We start from the raw sequence: 18,967 nt of genomic DNA on the forward strand, positions 1-18,967 counted from the left end.
CATAGCTTTCTTCACTTCATGCCATATAATCTCAATTGTTTTTTGTCAGGGCTTTGACTGGGCTATTCCAGAATGTGTATTTCATTATTATGAAGCCATTCTTAAGTCGATTTGCTTCTAAAGTATGGGTTGTTGTCACATTTCAGGACCCATACTCTTGTGTGCTTCAACTGTGTGACAGACTACCTCACTTTTTTATGTAAAATATCTTGATAAACTTCTGAGTTCATTGTTCCACTGATAATAGCAAACTGAAAAGGGCCTGAGGCAGCAAGGTAGCCGCATATAATGATGCTCCCGCCACCATACTCAAAGGTGGAGATGATGTTTTGGTGAAGGTGTGGTTCTCCAGTTCTCTTCCAAACATGACATTGTGTGTTCCCCTGAACAATTCAACTTTGGTTTCAACGTTGGTCTACATAATATTTTGCAGTAATTCTATGAAGCATATAAATGCTTTTTCGCAAACCTCAAAAGTGCAGCAATATTTTTTTGGACAGAAACCCCATTCATTTTAGATTGGCAGAATGAATCCCATTTTTAGCTATTCTTGGTTACATCTCCTCTTCTGAGTATGGTGGCGGGAGCATCATTATATGCGGCTACCTTGCTGCCTCTGGCCCTTGACAGTTTGCTATTATCAGTGGAACAATGAACTCAAGTTTATTGTGATATTTTACAGAAAAAAACGTGAGGAAGTCTGTCACACAGTTGAAGCACACAAGAGTATGGGTCCTGAAATGTGACAACAACCCATACTTTAGAAGCAAATCGACTTTAGAATGGCTTCATAATAATGAAATACACATTCTGAAATAGCCCAGTCAAAGCCCTAACAAAAAAACAATTGAGATTATATGGCATGAAGTCAAGAAAGCTATGCACTCCAGACATCCCACAAACCTTGCTGACGAGAGGCAGTTCTCTAAAGAAGAGGGAGACAAGATAAAAACAGATTGTTCTGTTAATCTGATCTGCAACTACAGGACAAGTCTGGTTGATGATATTGCAACTAACTGAGGGTTAAAACCTACTTAATGCAAGGGTGTACTTACTTATGCCCTGCTCTCCTGTGAATGTTATGGCCTATGACCAATGAAAATATGATAACATGTAAATATTTGGGTGGAATTAATTAAAGCAGACTCTGATTGTTCCTACTTGAGATTTCCGGGTAGATCAGACCATGTTTTGTGATCAATTTTGACAGAAATGTAAGAAATTTCAAAGGGTGTACAAACATTTTCCTGGGACTGTACAATAAAGCCTAATGCCATGTACAGACCAGGAGCGAACGGAGCGAATGAAGCGACGGAAGTCATTATTTCTCTATGGAGGGCACGCGACCTGCGCTACCAAAGCGAATTCGCCAGGAGCGAAGCTTCTTGCGCTACCAGAGCGAATTTTGACGATTAAACTAAATCTAATCGCAGGCGAATTCGCTCTGACGCTGTTCGGCGAAAGCCAATCGGAACGTTCATATCTCCGAATGTAAACTTCTTCTGCTACCCACGATACCAGGCAGCGTAGTTCGCTCTTGGTCTGGACACGGCATAAGAAAAATAAAAGTTTGGTTCCGGTTGGTTGTCAGGTTTGGTCATCGTCCGATCGAATTTTTTATTTTATTTCCAATTTTTTTTCAATTTCTTTTTTTTATGTCCGACCCCCCAACCCTCATGTCAACCCTCAACCCACATGCGCCAGATTTTGTCATAAACGTTGTTGAACAATGCCAAGGACGATAGTGGAGTTGAGGTTTGATAAGTACAGCTGAAGACAATGAAATATAATAAGCATTAATGAGCCAAGAGGCCTATACTATTTTCTTTCAAATTGATTTATTTCAATTTTAGTGATGTTTAGTTGAACAAAAAAGTGAGGGGGGTGCAACATACTCATCCCCCCCGTCGGATAGCCTACCCTGCCGTGTCCCTGTCTCGTGCGAATGGGATGCATCCCCTCCTTTCCTGACTAATTTGGTGGTGCTATGGCACCTCTTCAAATCGTCAAATTGTTTGTAGGCTACTGTTTTTCGACGTGGAAAGCGGTTTGGGTTTCAAGTACAGTGTGCATTTAACTTAAAATGTTCTTGGCGTCCTTATTTTCAATGGAGTCAAAGTAGTGGGCATATACCCATCTTGAAAACGAGCAAGCTGGATCTTCCGGATCGGTCATCCTTTGTCGGCCTGCCATTTCGAGAGACGAAGCGTGAAAGAGGAAGCAATGTTCTGCGTGAAACTTTAAAATCTCTGCGCGGACGTAGGCTATCGTAGGCAATAGCTGATCTCGCGGTGATCCGCGAACATTGTATAAAGAAAACAAAATACCCACACAAAATTTAGGTGAAAAAATGCGTTGTAATGTGCAAGTTACTTGCATTGTAACGAGGACATATTACCGATTTTTTCCCCTGTAATCAGTTACATTACTGCGTTACTCAAAAAGGTAATGCATTACAGTAATTAGTTACTTTTGTAACGAGTTACTCCCAACACTGTTCATTTTCGTGGTGCATTCACGTTATTGCCCGTTTTTCGTGGTTGGACAACGAAACGCTGCCTATTCATTTGAATTGCCCGACTGCTGCTATGGTTATCCAAGCGTCTGCAGGGGCGGGGAGGGGGTGCTGACAGAACACTGCTGATACACTCGGGACTCACTAATTCGACGCCCTTTCGGTACTTACGCCTTATTTCATACGACCCTAAACCTAAACCTAACCCTAACCTTAACCCTAAACCTGAACCTAAACCTAAACCTAACCCTAACCCTAACCTTAACCCTACTTAACCCTAAACCTAACCCTAACCCTAACCCTAACCTTAACCCTAACCTTAACCCTAAACCTAACCCTAACCCTAAATTGCTTGTTTGAAATGTTTGGTGACGGTACCGAAAGGGCGTCAAACTAGTGGGTCGCTAGGCAGCAGTCGGGCAATTCAAATGAATAGGCAGCGTTTCGTTGCCCAACCACGAAAAACGGGCAATAACGTGAATGCACCACGAAAATGTAAGTAATTTTTTTCGTGAATATTTCACGAAAGGCGTGAGATACACATGCTAAAGGAGCACTCCTGCACATTTCAATATGCTGTTGTATTGCTCACGCTACCCTTCACTTGTCAGTACCTGCTGATGCTGCAATTTTTTTTGGCTCAGCCCTTTCCAAGACATGAGCTATTCTAATGGGGGCAACTTTTGTTTACATTTACAAATATCTTAACAAAGGCCTACTCCAAATATTTCCCAAAAAGGTATCGCTGTTTGCTAGTTGTCTGCTGATGTTGCATATCCCTTTGGATGTTTCTGGGAATAAAGATGTTTTTTTATGTAAACAAACACCTGCCACCATTACAATGACCAGGATCTTGGGAGAGGCTGAAGAAAAAAAAAATCTCAGAGGCTCCGCCTCTTACCAGAAGTGTATCACCTGAGAAGCACCTGCGCTGGGGGATCGCCAGGTAAACACATTCTCAGCCCCGCCCCTTTCCCTCGCCGAACCCTGAGTCACCGCAGTCGCCTCCGCGCCACACTGCACACACACACACACACACACGCAGGCACACACACACACGTTATTACATACACAAGGATGTCAGGTGGCATACACACACACACACACACAGACACACACACACACACACACACACACACACACACACACACACACACACACACACACACACACACACACACACACACACTGGTGAAAATGGTATATAGACCTGTAGTGTGTGCGTGTCAGGCGGTGCACACACACAGATACAGGCACACGCACACACACACACACACACACACACACACACACAGACATAGACACACACACAGACACAGACACACACACACAAACACACACACACACACACACACACACACACACACACACACACACACACACACACTTGTGAGGATGGGTATTCATGTAGCCTACCTGTAGAGTGTGCGTGTCAGGCGGCAGGTTGGTCCATCTCCCGAGGGCAGCAGAGGAGTCCGGACCCCGAGCCTGTAGGAGGAGGCCACACACACACACACACACACACAGACACACACACACACACTAGTGAGGGCCCAGAGCCAGCAGGAGGAGGCCTTTAAAGGACTCAGAGGAGACCACAGACACTGGACACACACACACACACACACACACACACACACACACAGACACACACACACACACACACACACACACACACACACACACCCACCCACACACACACACACACACACACACACACACACACACACACACACACACACACACACACACACACACACACACACACACACTGGTGAGGACCCCGAGCCTGTAGGAGGAGGCCTTTAAAGGACTCAGAGGAGACCACACACACTGGACACACACACACACACACACACACACACACACACACACACACACACACACACACACACACACACACACACACACACACACACACACACACACACACTGGTGAGGACCCCGAGCCTGCAGGAGGAGCCCTTTAAAGGACTCAGAGGAGAGACCACAGACACTGGACACACACACACACACACACACACACACACACACACACACACACACACACACCACACACACACACACACACACACACACACTGGTGAGGACCTTGGGCCTGCAGGAGGAGGCCTTTAAAGGACTCAGAGGAGACCACAGACACTGGACACACACACACACACACACACACACACACACACACACACACACACACACACACACACACACACACACACACACACACACACACACACACACTGGTGAGGACCTTGGGCCTGCAGGAGGAGGCCTTTAAAGGACTCAGAGAGACCACACACACTGGACACACACACAATCAAGACACTCTATATGTCTCAGCTAGACCCTAGAACACACACGAGACATTAAAATATTGGGAAATACAAACACTTAAAACACACTCTATATCTCTCTGAATTCACCTGTAACTGCCTCTCTGTGTCTGTAGGTGTTAAACTGTAGCTGAATATCTTTAGGATGTAACTGTGTCTCGGTGTCTGCAGGTGTTGATGTAACTGTGTCTCTGTGTCTGTAGGTGCTGATGTAACTGTGTCTCTGTGTCTGTAGGTGCTGATGTAACTGTGTCTCTGTGTCTGTAGGTGCTGATGTAACTGTGTCCAAAGCAAATTACATACAAGCAAGTACAACATGTGGGGCCAATGTAGAGAGCAGTATACAAGTAATGTAGAAGAGACAGAGATCTGTAAATTGTGGAGGGCTTATTGCGTATGCAAGAAAAAAATACAACCAGAGGAGAATAAATTTCTTCCTCGAGCTTTGCTGGGGCCCCCGCATATTCGTTTATGCCTCGGGCCGGCCTGAGGTAAACTCACCTGTAATAATTAATAAACTCGACTGTGATGGTGTCTCTGTCAGACTCACCTGGAGCGGTGTGCCCTTCTCTAGAGGTGTTCACCTGTCTCTGTGTGGTATAGTAGTATAGGTAGCGTCTCTGTGTAATATGAAATGAACTGTAGCTGTGTGTCTGCGTAATGTAGGTAGACTCACCTGTGATGGCGTCTCCTTCTCTATAGGTTGAGGAGTTCACCTCCGTGTCTATAGGTAGAGGTATTCACCTGTACGGTAACACTTTACTTTACGGATCGCTAATAAGGTGTTAATTTCATACTAATTTCTCAGTAATTTCAGTCTAATTTTATGGTAATAACTGCTTGTTATTAGTAATAACAGCAAAATAACCATATGGTTTCCGGTGCAATTACACTATAATTTCTCATTAATAACAGCAAAAATAACCATTCAGTTTCCAGTGCAATTATGCTGTAGTTTCTAGTTAATAGTAGGCTAATGGAAACAGCTACTGTGTCATCATAGTAGTTAGGTGGTAGGTATGCCAGTAACTAAACGGTATCAGCCGAAGTAGTTTCATACTAATTAGGCTACATCAGGGCCGTAATGTGCAATATTTCCTCTTCCTATGTTATTGCATAGAAACGACCACCCAAGCATCCTTGTATTATTTCTGCTTAATTACCTTGTAAACAATTGAGTAGTTATATGGAAATAAGATAGAATCAGGGCCGTAAAATGCATTATCACCTATTCCACTCAATTTTATGGAAATTACATATTTTCATGGTCTTAAAATGTCTTATTTCTTATTTCCACGCAATTACTTAGTTATTATCATTTTTAATACAATATAGACTAGCCTACTATGAAGTGATTCAAGTACACAGACAAACACATTGTGTGCAAAACTTTATTTATTTTTCCAATCAGTTATGAGATTCATGTTCACTGATGTGAAGTTGTCAATCTGCCACCATCCAGAGGAAGTCCTGTGAACACAAACAAACAGAGAAGTCAACTGCAAGACCGGTTTCACCACGTTTATTTTTTTATGTTATCAATTCACCATCGCTAAATTTGCTTCTGAAATGCAGTACCATGTTAAATGCACGTTGTAAATCTTCCTCAGGCTGACAACATAGCTGATTTACAAAGGCAAACTCTAGCTAGCACCTAGCTTCAGTCATTGAAAACATGGTGGGCAGAGCTAGCTAGTGGTTTCCATTGTAAAGGTACTTCTGTATGCCGTTTCATTTCCAGAACAAACATAAACCTAACACTAACTCATAAAACATGTTTGCATAAGGCTAAAGTAATTCAACGATTGAAGGTGGATGAAATCAACATCAAGACCATTTTAGCTCACCTTGAAAGTTACCCTGGTTGCTGCCTGCGTGCGAAAGCACTGTGTGGTGCGTCTCAAACTCCACCCTTGTGTGTCAGGGTACTCAATTAAACAACGCCAGCGTCTCTGAGCCATACTGCAAGCAGAGCGGGCAGCGTACAACTAGAACGAGTGTGCTTGAAGTACAGAAGTATACTGATTGGGACGCTCCTGTTCTGCAGTAACCAAACTTTCGTTGCCTAGCAACAACAGGACTCGCCGCCGCCACAGCGAGCTAGTTCAACTTCAGTGCAGCAGAGCCAGGCAAGGTAAGCTTCCTGACAACGAACTTTTAATGTAGTTCTAGCTTTAACCTGCTTTCATTTTGTCTCTGAGCATTGAAGGATTTTAAACTGTATACATTGCAAACACGTCTTATCAGCCGTGTTTGTGCTGAAATGGCATAGCCTACAGAGGTACATGGAAACCACTAGTTCTAGCTAGCTCTGCCCACCATGTTTTCAATGACTGAAGCTAGGTGCTAGCTAGAGTTTGCCTTTGTAAATCAGCAACGATGTCAGCCTGAGGAAGATTTACAACGTGCATTTAACATGGTACTGCATTTCAGAAGCAAATTTAGCGATGGTGAATTGATAACATAAAAAAATAAACGTGGTGAAACCGGTCTTGCAGTTGACTTCTCTGTTTGTTTGTTTGTGTTCACAGGACTTCCTCTGGATGGTGGCAGATTGACAACCTCACATCAGTGAACATGAATCTCATAACTGATTGGAAAAATAAATAAAGTTTTGCACACAATGTGTTTGTCTGTGTACTTGAATCACTTCATAGTAGGCTAGTCTATATTGTATTAAAATGATAATAACTAAGTAATTGCGTGGAAATAAGAAATAAGACATTTTAAGACCATGAAAATATGTAATTTCCATAAAATTGAGTGGAATAGGTGATAATGCATTTTACGGCCCTGATTCTATCTTATTTCCATATAACTACTCAATTGTTTACAAGGTAATTAAGCAGAAATAATACAAGGATGCTTGGGTGGTCGTTTCTATGCAATAACATAGGAAGAGGAAATATTGCACATTACGGCCCTGATGTAGCCTAATTAGTATGAAACTACTTCGGCTGATACCGTTTAGTTACTGGCATACCTACCACCTAACTACTATGATGACACAGTAGCTGTTTCCATTAGCCTACTATTAACTAGAAACTACAGCATAATTGCACTGGAAACTGTATGGTTATTTTTGCTGTTATTAATGAGAAATTATAGTGTAATTGCACTGGAAACCATATGGTTATTTTGCTGTTATTACTAATAACAAGCAGTTATTACCATAAAATTAGACTGAAATTACTGAGAAATTAGTATGAAATTAACACCTTATTAGCGATCCGTAAAGTAAAGTGTTACCACCTGTACTCATATAAACCCACTTGTAATGGTAGACTGACCTGTGTAATATAATTAGACTCACCTGTACGGGGAGGGGGAGTTCTGTGGTCCGACTCCGTGATTGGGCATCATGGACGCACACACACCCGATGGAGCTCCGTGATTGGGCATCATGGACGCACACACACCCGATGGAGCTCCTGTCGAATACGCGTTCACACACCGCTCAAACACACACACCAATATCCATCCCACCGTCAAACACACACCCCAATATCCATCCCACCGCTCAAACACACACCCCAATATCCATCCCACCGCTCAAACACACACCCCAATATCCATCCCACCGCTCAAACACACACCCCAATATCCATCCCACCGCTCAAACACACACCCCAATATCCATCCCACCGCTCAAACACACACACCAATATCCATCCCACCGCTCAAACACACACACCAATATCCATCCCACCGTCAGGCATAAACGACTCGTGCTCCCGTCTGGAAGCATGGCCACTCTTAAATGCTGTCTTGTTCCTCACTTTCAAATTCTGTCTCGGCGCTCCAGGCACGATACTTAGAGCGTGTGCGCACACACAGACACACACACTCACACACACACCTATGTCTCTTCACAAACAGTTTTCACAAACACACACACACACACACACACGAACACGAACACACGCACACACGCACACGCACACGCACACGCACACGCACACGCACACGCACACGCACACGCACACGCACACACACACACACACCTCTGTTTCTTCACTTTTCACACTTTTCTCACACACCTGTGCCAGGACACTCTCCTGAGACCAGAGCAGGTACTATAACAGGTGTGTAACTAGAGAAACTGCTCCTCCACCTGCCTGGGGAGGATCACAAAGGGGCTGCTGGGATTTGTACAGGAAGGTGTTGCATCCTGCTGGGCATTGCTGCCTGTCGCACCTCCTCCGGTACCCATGGGTCAGCTGCAGGGTCATCAGTCGGGAACCACCGTGTCAACAACGTTTCGCCCCTTTAATCCCGAAACGTCTCCGGTGGCGGGGCAGTGACAGGGATGTCTCCCTGTCACCCCCTGCAGCTGAGAGATGTTATCCATGGGGGTTAGTTGTTATTCCCCCAGCTCCTGTCCTTCCTCCGCAGCCAGAGCCAAAAGCTACCTTTTTCTCCCTCCTCTGCCAGCTCCTTTGTTGCCTTCTTTAGCCTTCCTCCAGTGTCTCCCACATCCTTCAGAAGGCGTATGGTCAACAGCCCCATAAAGCCTCGGCATCCCACTTCGATTGGATATATGGAAGTCTTCCAGCCCGCCTCCCGGGACTCCGCAGCCAGTTCGGAGTACTTGGCCTTTTTCTGTTCAAAGGCTGCCTCAATCCCTTCCTCCTATGGTACAGTGAGCTCTATTAGAGCTACCGCTCTTGCCTTTGCAGACCAAGCCAGTATGTCTGGCCGGAGAGATGTAGTGGTGATCTCTGTGGGAAAGTGAAGCTTTCTATCCAAGTCAACCTTCATGCTCCACTCCTGGCCGGGAGTGAAGGGCCTTGTTGTTTCTTTTTGCCTGATGCTTCCAATTCCTCCTTCCGCAATAAAGATGGTAGAGTCCTCTGCAGGCGATGGTATTCTGCTACCCTGTCTGCACTCCTCCAGCACCTCGGCAAGCTTTCTCAGGACCTGGTCATGGCGCCATCTGTAGCGACCCTGAGAGAGCGCGAATTTGCAGCCTGACAGGATTTCTCCCAAACAGGCCAGTGTCAGAGAGGCACCTTGGCAGCCCCAACCACTTTTGTATGAATGAGTTGACTTTCCCATCCATCTTACTCACGGTCGATGAGGGGATCTCGCTCATTTTCAGGGGCCACATTACTCTCTGGTAGAGAGTGAATTGGTAGCACCAGACCTTGTACTTCCCCGGGAGTTGGCTTTGGCCGATCTTCGCCAGGCCATCTGAGAGCTGCTTCATGACAGCTTTCCCCATCTGCTTATCGGAAAGCTCAGCAGTGTACTGCCTCCCCAGGCTTTTGATGGGTTGCTCTGCGAGTAGTTGGATCTTTTCTCCTCCGATGACAAAGGTGGTGCTATCGTTCCTGACTCCTCTCCTGAGTGACAGGCTATGGGACTTGGAGGGCTTGATCTTCATTCTTGCCCATGACATCAGCTCATCAATCCTCTTCAGAAGCCTTGATGTACATGGCGCTGTCTGAAGAAGGGTGGTGACGTCGTCCATGTAGCTCCTTAGCGGGAGAAACCTCTGGCCAGTTGGCAGTCTGATTCCTCCTGCCATTTGCCTAGCACCGATAAAAATGATATCAAATGCTGTGACAAAGAGTATCGGAGAAATGGCACACCCCATCGCTATTCCGACTTCAAGCCGCTGCCACCCCGTGGTGAAGTCTTGGGTAGAGAAGCACATCTGCAGGTTGTTAAAATAGCATGCTATCATGTTCCTAATGCAAGTGGGCATGTGGAAGAACTCCATGGCATAAGTGATCAGCTGGTGTGGAACTGTTCCATATGCATTCGCCAGGTCAAGCCAGATGACGTGAAGATCTGTCTTGTCCCGCTTAGCTCTCTGGATCTGATCCCAGATCATTGTGGAGTGCTCAACACATCCTGGGAAACCTGGCACTCCTGCCTTCTGGCAGTTGGTATCGATGTAGTTGTTTTGGAGCAGGTAGTTGGTCATCCTTCCGGCTAGCACTGAGAAGAAGAGCTTTCCTTCTACGTTGAGGAGGGCGATGTTACGGAATTGGCCAATCTCTGTGGAGTTTGCTTCCTTTGGGATGAACACTGCTACCGCTCTTTGCCACTCAGATGGAATGAGTTGTTTTTTCCAAATGGTTCTCATTAGGTACCATAGCAGCTCCAGTACCTTGGGGCAGTTCTTGTAGAGCTTGTAGGGGACTCCGTTGGGGCCTGGTGCGGAGGAGGACCTTGCCTTCTCCACAACTTGCCTGACCTCGCTGAGCTTGGGAGGCATGATGTTGAATTCAGCTGTTGGTTGTGCAGGTCGCGGTACGTATCCTGGTGTTCCTAAGGGGACGCTCCTTTGTGGATCACTATACTGCTTTCTGACATGCTGTTCCAACTGCTTCCTGGTGGTTTTGAACTTGCCAGTCTTCCTCCCCTCCAGCAGCTGTCTGGCATGCTTGAAGGGGTCCTTGAAGAAGCAGTCTCGCTCTTTTTGCTTACGTTTGCTGCGTTTCCAGATGCGCTCAGCTCTGCGTAGCATGGCTAGCCTCTTCCTGACCTCCTCCCACAAGGAAGGAGGAAAGGGGGAGAGAGAGAGAGAATTTGAATTTTCAAAACACCTTTATTACAAATTCTTGGAATACAGAAGCACAAAAAGTGCCATGGAGTAACAATCTCAAAAAACAAAAGTTACATAGGTAAATACATTTTACATCTCAGTCAGGTGCCAATACATGTGTAAAAAGCAATTAATCGTTCCTAACAGAGCACACAGCACCATTATGACACCAGGTTTGTTCAAAAACCTCCACATTGTTCATTAGCTTGTAGAAGCGAAAATCAATTAAAATGCGAGATCTCACAAGGGCAGCAAAAAGCAGCACAATATCGACACTAGTGTCTTCTTCAATTTTTTTCCTTCTGCTAACATATATAGCCATTTTGGCTTGGCTCACAAGAAAATTCAACAATTGACACTTGTTTCGTTGTCTCCTTACATATTTCGAGCCACAAATAAAAGATACAATGGAAAACTGCTCATTGAGCATTGTGAAAAGCAAAGATAAAACAAAGGTTTCAGCCTTACACATTGCATAAATGTATGAAAAATGGTTTGTTTCTCTTTGGGGACAAAAAGGACACTTAGGGCCAACCTCAGGGTTCAACACAGAAACAAAAGCATTCACTGCAACCACACCATAAGAGAATTCTCCATTGGAGATCCCCACACTTCTTGGTTAAGGGTGACTTGTGCAACACTCTCCATTCAGGTTTAACATCCTCCTTTAATTCTAACACATCACGCCAAGGCGTGTCGGGCCTTGCATCCAGAGAATTTCGATTAAATGATTTTACACATAACTTGTACAGTGCTTTACCCTTCGCAGGGGGGACTAAAAAAGGAAGCTTATCACATTCTAAAAGAATACCAGAACAGCCCCTCAAATTAGGGGACAGAGCAAGATTAGGGAAGTGGTCACTACAGTCTGGGTTGCGTGCCCCTCTGCTGAAAGCATGCACCATTCCCAGTTCTGTTTGCTTTAACTTGGCCCTCCACTTCTCAAGGAGCTGGGCCATTATGCGAGAGGAACGGGTTCCCAGGTGGTTGGTTAACGCATTGTAGTTCCTAAAATCCGGGCCAGTAATTCTTACCAGGTCTCCCACTGTAGTGACCTTAGACCTCAGAAGGTTCAGAGTTAGGCAGGGCATAGGCTTTTCCAGGGCTAGGTCTAAAGCAGAGCCAAAAACTACAGGCTCTTTTAAAAGAGAGAGAGAGACAGAGAGAGAGAGAGAGAGAGATAGAGAGAGAGAGAGAGAGAGAGAGAGAGAGAGAGAGAGAGAGTATGTGTATGTATGTGTTCGTGCGTGTGTGGCAGCGAGGCCCAACTAGCTGAGTCACTGTTGACAAGTGTCCAAATACAGAAGAGCTATTGTGCCATGCTCCAACACGAAACCAGATATTATATTTATTATGTTTTATTATGTTATGTTATGTTATGTTATGTTATATATTATATACAGAACAGTTATTGTACCAGGTTACTCACTTCGGCGTTGCTTCTAGTTAGGCCTTGAGTAACATATTGTTTCTGAGCTCCGAAAAAAAAACAGGAACTCCACCCTCTTCAACTGGAATCAATTCACTTTGAGCAGCTCCAACGGCCATGGTGCTTCGGCACCGCCTTTTCTGGCCTCGACCAGCAGCACATCGAGGGAGGTGGATCAACCTTGCCATTTGGGAAACGTTAATCATTATGCACGGGGCCAGACCAAGTCTTGAAACGAGATTTTGAAATTCAATGATAATCAGGATACCAGGCTCCAAGCCTCAAACGATGTAATGTACATTTTCCTCCAGTATTTTTCACAAGTTCATGTATTCAACGTCCTATGAGTATGGACCAAAGGTATAGTGCATTTGTATCTCGTATTACGCCATAACCTTGTCTGACAGAAGGGATGGTGTAACTTTTATCATGAGCCATGTTGACTGTTCTACAAATGTAGTGTTCTGGCAACCCCCAAAAGGCCATCTTTTCTGCAGTGCCTCTTTGCTGTACAGCTTGAAAAACAGCTCGTTTTTCATGTTGTCTATATTTCCCTTTAAGTTATATTTTTGTTGTTCCATGCCTCTTGAACAATTCCCCTTGCAATAATCGATGAAATTGTATTCGGCTTGATTTCAACTTATAATTAAATTATCCAAAGACCCTTTTGACAAACCTTTTGCTTTCTTCATGACACATGAAAACTGTCTGTGAAGCACTGACTTGAGGGATAAGCAAACCCATTGACCTTTTATGCACAAACAAATCACAAGACAATACACAAGTGAAGATGGTTATCTGTAATGGCCATTCGGACCCATTTGAGTGACACAATATGAATGTTATCAGCCCCAAAACTTGTGATCAAACTTATTTGGTTAGTTTCTGTTATTATGTTATTATTTCAAAAGACTGAAAACCGCTATTGTACCATAAATGGCTTTTTATTGTATCATCATATTCTCTAAGAAATGGATACAAAACTAAAGATTCTGGAAGGGGACCAGCTACTACTGCTGTGGAATGTGTGTGTGTGTGGATGTGAAGAATAAGACCTTGCTGTCCAAACTCACAAAGGGGATGGATGTGCACACTCTTTCAGGCAACCGAGGTAAAAGGACCACAAACAAGTGCAGATTTTGTGGTAAGAGTTCTGATTTATTTACATTGCTCAAAAGTGATCAACAAAAACTTTCAAAAAGGCTACAACAAAAATCAACACGACGGTTGTTCAAACTTAAAGACTTAACTAAACAAAATAATAATTGGGAGAATCTAAGGCATTCAGAAATTCAAATAGTTTACAAACCAGGACTCAGATTCAGTCTCACAGCAAGCTGCTCTGCCTACTACGCTCTCTATCAAATTACAAAAGTTCAGCCTTTTTTTTTTACAGGACTACCCATTAGAAACTCAGAAATTATGGGAGAGTAGTGCACAAAACAATTGAAAAAATAAAGACAGTTATCATAAGGAAACTAAACATATCATAATTCTAATAAAATTACCATTATTTTCAGACATTAAAAATATTCATTCCCTAAAACCAGTTTGGAACCCTAACCACAATTGCAAAGACACGTCATCAAAACAAAAATACAAAAAAGATTACGACTCTAACAGTTCGGGTTTCCCAGGGGAACATTGATGGCGGGACACACAACAGGGCAGTGAATTCAGTCAGTGGTGGTGCTATCATGGGGAATACAGGTGGTGGAAGCAAAACATTGGGACATGTATATGTCCCCAGTTCTCTGAAGGAGTGGAGAGAAGACTATGGGATCATGTCCTTGCTGAGCCGGTTCCACCGAATACTATTACCATCCCTGCCGACAGGCAAAAGGCTGCTATGGGGCTAGAAAAGGCAGCGTGCACATGCATAATTTCTCTTCCACCACCACATCCCTGATATGAGCTTTCTGAAGAAGCACAGAAAAACATAAAAAGTGTACTTTATTTTTAATCAACGCACACGCTTCAGGAAGGCAGATCTTATCTCTTTAGGGTGTGCACTGTCTGTTCGTGTGTGTGTGTTCACAGCCTGTTTTACATACACACCATTTCCCAATGTCAAGTGTAGCCTTGGAAGTGTGTCAGCCTAATTAGTCAGGCCCAGTGATTGGATACTCACTCCGCAGAGATCACCAAAGAGTACCCAATCACTGGGCGTGATTACAAAGGCTGATACACTTCGAAGGACGCACACTAGACATTGAGAAATGGCCAGAGCCTCTCCACTCCCTATTTTACCCCATTTCTACACTCAGAGCCGTATATATGAGAGTTTGGCTAACTCAAATGGACGCCATGTTTGCTCCCCACGGCGAGAATTCCACATTGTAATGATATGGGCATCATACAGTTAGGGCCATAAATATTTGGACATCTGCACAATTTTCATCTTGTTGGTGCTGTACACCATCCCAATGAATTTTAAATTAAACAAACGCGATGTACATTAACAGCAAACTTTCAGCTTTAATATGGGTGTGTTTGCGTCCAAATCGAGTGAACGGTGAAGGAATTATGACATTTTCTATCAGTGCCACCCCATTTTTAAGGGACCAAAAGTAATTGGACAGTCTAATAAAACAAACTTGATTTTTAAAAAATTATTTGGTTGCAAATACTTTCCAGTCAGTTACAGCCTGTAATTTGCAATCCATATCAATAGACACTGGGTTTTATCCCTGGTGATGCTATAGTGAGCTCTCTATTACAACAGTCTTCAGGTCCTGCTTATTCTGAGGATAAATTCCCTTCAGTTTTGCTTCCAGGAAGTGAAATGCTTGCTCAATCGTACTCAGGTGAGGTGATTGGCTGAGCCATTGAATAATATTCTACTTTTTTGGGGTAGAAATGGCTTAATGGCTTTCACATGATTGACACCTTCAGCCTAATGCTTGGTAGCACAACCTTTAGACAAAATATCTGCGAACAGCCACTTGCGGTAACCATCAATGAGCTTCCTACAACACTCTGCTGGAATTTTAGACCATCCTTGAGGTGATTTGAAGGGTGCTTTTTCCAAACTATCATTGCGAGATCTCTCCACAGGTTTTCTATGGGATTAGGGGGTGGACTCCTACATTATGCTGCAAAATTTGTTGATAGTCTTTAGACTTCATAATTTCATGCACACGGTCAAGCAGTCCAGTGCCAGAGGCAGCAAAGCAACCTCAAAACATCAGGGAACCTCTGCCATGTTTGACTGTACGGACCGTGTTATTTTCTCTGAAGGCCTCATCTTTTTTCCTGCATTCATTTGAATTGACAGGAAAACACTGAGGCCTTCAAAGAAAAGAATACGGTCCGTACAGTCAAACATGGCAGAGGTTCCCTGATGTTTTGAGGTTGCTTTGCTGCCTCTGGCACTGGACTGCTTGACCATGTGCATGAAATTATGAAGTCTAAAGACTATCAACAAATTTTGCTGCATAATGTAGGAGTCCACCCCCTAATCCCATAGAAAACCTGTGGAGGGGTCTCACAGTGGCAGTTTGGAGAAAGCACCCTTCAAATCTCAAGAAGGATGGTCTAAAATTCCAGCAGAGTGTTGTAGGAAGCTCATTGATGGTTACCACAAGTGGCTGTTCGCAGATATTTTGTCTAAAGGTTGTGCTACCAAGTATTAGGCTGAGGGCGTCAATACTTTTGTCCGGCCCATTTTTGGAGTTTTGTGTAAAATGATCATTCATTTGACTTTTTTTCATTCTCTTTTGTGTTTTTTCATTGCAAGACAAACAAATGAAGATATTAATAACAAAGATTTTTTGATTGCAATCTTTTTCTGGAAGAAATTGAGTATTTTCTAACAGAATTGAAGGGGTGCTGATACTTTTGGCCATGACTGTATATGCACAACAGTGTGGCATAACAATAATGTAATAATAATATAGTGAAGTGTTAATTCTTATATCTGATATATGCTCATTGTGGGAGTATGGGGAACAAACATGGCGTCCATAAAACACGTGACCAGCCCAGAACCAATCAGCATTGTGGGATAGCTCAACATTCGAACCCATAGTTAGCCAAACTCTCTTTATTAACGGCTCTGTCTACACTCCTCAGTTGGCGCCGTGCAGTATTGAGCATTGCATGTTATGTAGAGAGTGCCAAATTTCAACTGATTTTATGTGCACTGATATGAAACGAATTTTGATGAAGAGAGTTGTGATTTTGTTGCAATGTTCTGGTGATGCGAGTTCCCCAATTCATGGGTTTTTTGAGCTGGAAGGCCAAAATATGTGAAGAGGAAGGATTGGATGATTGGAGTAGTTGACCGGCTGGGCCGTGGATCTACGGTCCATCACAGTTTGGCATTGTTGATGGAGTTGTGGAAATGGATCGGCTTTTTCATGCTATTCTAATGAAGTGGCCTTGAGCTGTATATGATTTTTAATGTGTAAATATGTGTGTTATGTCTTGTGGACAATGTCTTCATGTCTTTATTCATGTGTGTATGCTACTTGATATCTTAATTTCCCCCTGGGATCAAAATATTATACTCTGCTCTACTCTCTACCACCAGGAAGAGTGAAGTGTCTCATAACATAAGTCTCTCTTAAATAAGTAATGCGCGAAATGATGCCAGATAATCTGCACTCGTCAGAAGGGAGGTCCCTCCACCTGCAGGATGGAGGAGAAAATATCAAATACCACTATCAGTGCACACACACACACACACACACAGAAAGAAAGAGAGAAAGAAAGAAAGAAAGAAAGAAAGAAAGAAAGAAAGAAAGAAAGAAAGAAAGAAAGAAAGAAAGAAAGGGAGCAAGAGGAGAAGTGTCTTTTCCATAGGAAACTTGGGCCGCCGGCCCTCTTTGGCACCCTTGGGGCACTGTGTCACAATGACAATGGAAGTTGAAGTTTCCCAAATGGACTTTCACTTCACTTCACTTAATCCAGGTCAGCCCGGGGCTAATGGCCTAAAGCAATAGTCTGTGGAGCTTTGTTGCCTTTTTCATCATTTATGTCTATTTTACCATTGTGTTTGGAGGCCATTGTCATTTGGCTGGTAAGAAGCATATCGGATGGAAAGGATTTAATATGGGAGTCTGACGTGAATAATCTTGGTTAAAACAGGCATGAAAGACCTACGTACATCTTTTACATCATGGTGCTGTCTGTCAAGTAGGGTTGCACAATTAATTGAATTTTAATCAAAATTGCAATTTTGGCCATAATGATTATAAAAAATTAAAATCACGATTTTATGGTTAAAAAATGCAGTGCTCCCTCTAAGCTGCACACCTGCAGATTGGTGCACTGCTCGCACATTCTCAGCACATAGCTATGTCACGCAGGCTAAACAAAGCAGCATATTTGTGTTAAGAGACATTCTTGTTTAGACATGAATCATCTGATCATTATCGTGATTTTGACCTGAATAATCGTGATTATGATTTTTTCCATAATCGGGCAGCCCTACTATCAAGTTGCAAAAAGATGGCTTTAAAAGAAGAACTTGTAGTTGGAGCTTGTCATTTCAGTTTGTGGTCCTTGGTGAGAAATTTTGAAGCACATAAAAATACCGGACTACCGGCAAGTGGAGCTACTGTTTTTGTTTCTATAATCTGATAATCAGATTTTTTTGGGGGGGAATTGGCCTGTATGAAAACGGGATTGCCGATCTACAGTGTGCTGGCTATTCCAACGGGCTGCCCTCTGAATTCAGTGTTGGATTATCCTCTGGCGACAGTTGTCAGGGGAGGTGAAAGCGTTCTACTATAATGTTCCACTACCGAAACTTAAATAATCACACGTCGCTATTCCTAACCAAGATTCTATAGGCCTATGCCCTTAATGTTCTTTATGAGAGAAGCGGCCATCTAATGGCAACACCTTGAAATGAATGGGCGTGTTTAAAATTCAAATACGACAGGGAGGGGGGAATCCCTTCCAAGAACCAGGGCTGGCAACCATCTGGAAATTGCACGCCAGCCTCTCGGTTTCTGGATGGAAAGGGAAAATCTACACTTTGTGGTTTCTACTGTAGCTGATACTGCTAAGCTGTTGAAGGACATGAACACACACCTGCATTCACACACACTCATATACACCATCATGGATACCTAGGCAACACCATACGAAAAAATATGCAGTATATTATATATAAAAAAAATAAGGGG

At 43.5% G+C, this 18,967-nt stretch overlaps 1 long non-coding RNA gene across 1 annotated transcript; it reads right to left on the reverse strand.

The window, feature by feature from the left end:
* Positions 1 to 6,222: 6,222 nt before the first annotated feature.
* On the reverse strand, positions 6,223 to 7,042 carry LOC134459955 (uncharacterized). Its single transcript, XR_010036913.1, has 2 exons — positions 6,693 to 7,042; positions 6,223 to 6,315 (listed from the first exon to the last, which is right to left on the reverse strand). It is a non-coding gene; the product is annotated as an uncharacterized LOC134459955 (long non-coding RNA).
* Positions 7,043 to 18,967: the final 11,925 nt, after the last annotated feature.

The sequence above is a fragment of the Engraulis encrasicolus genome, chromosome 12 (genome assembly GCF_034702125.1).
Source record: "Engraulis encrasicolus isolate BLACKSEA-1 chromosome 12, IST_EnEncr_1.0, whole genome shotgun sequence".
In the NCBI taxonomy this organism is placed as follows: domain Eukaryota; kingdom Metazoa; phylum Chordata; class Actinopteri; order Clupeiformes; family Engraulidae; genus Engraulis; species Engraulis encrasicolus.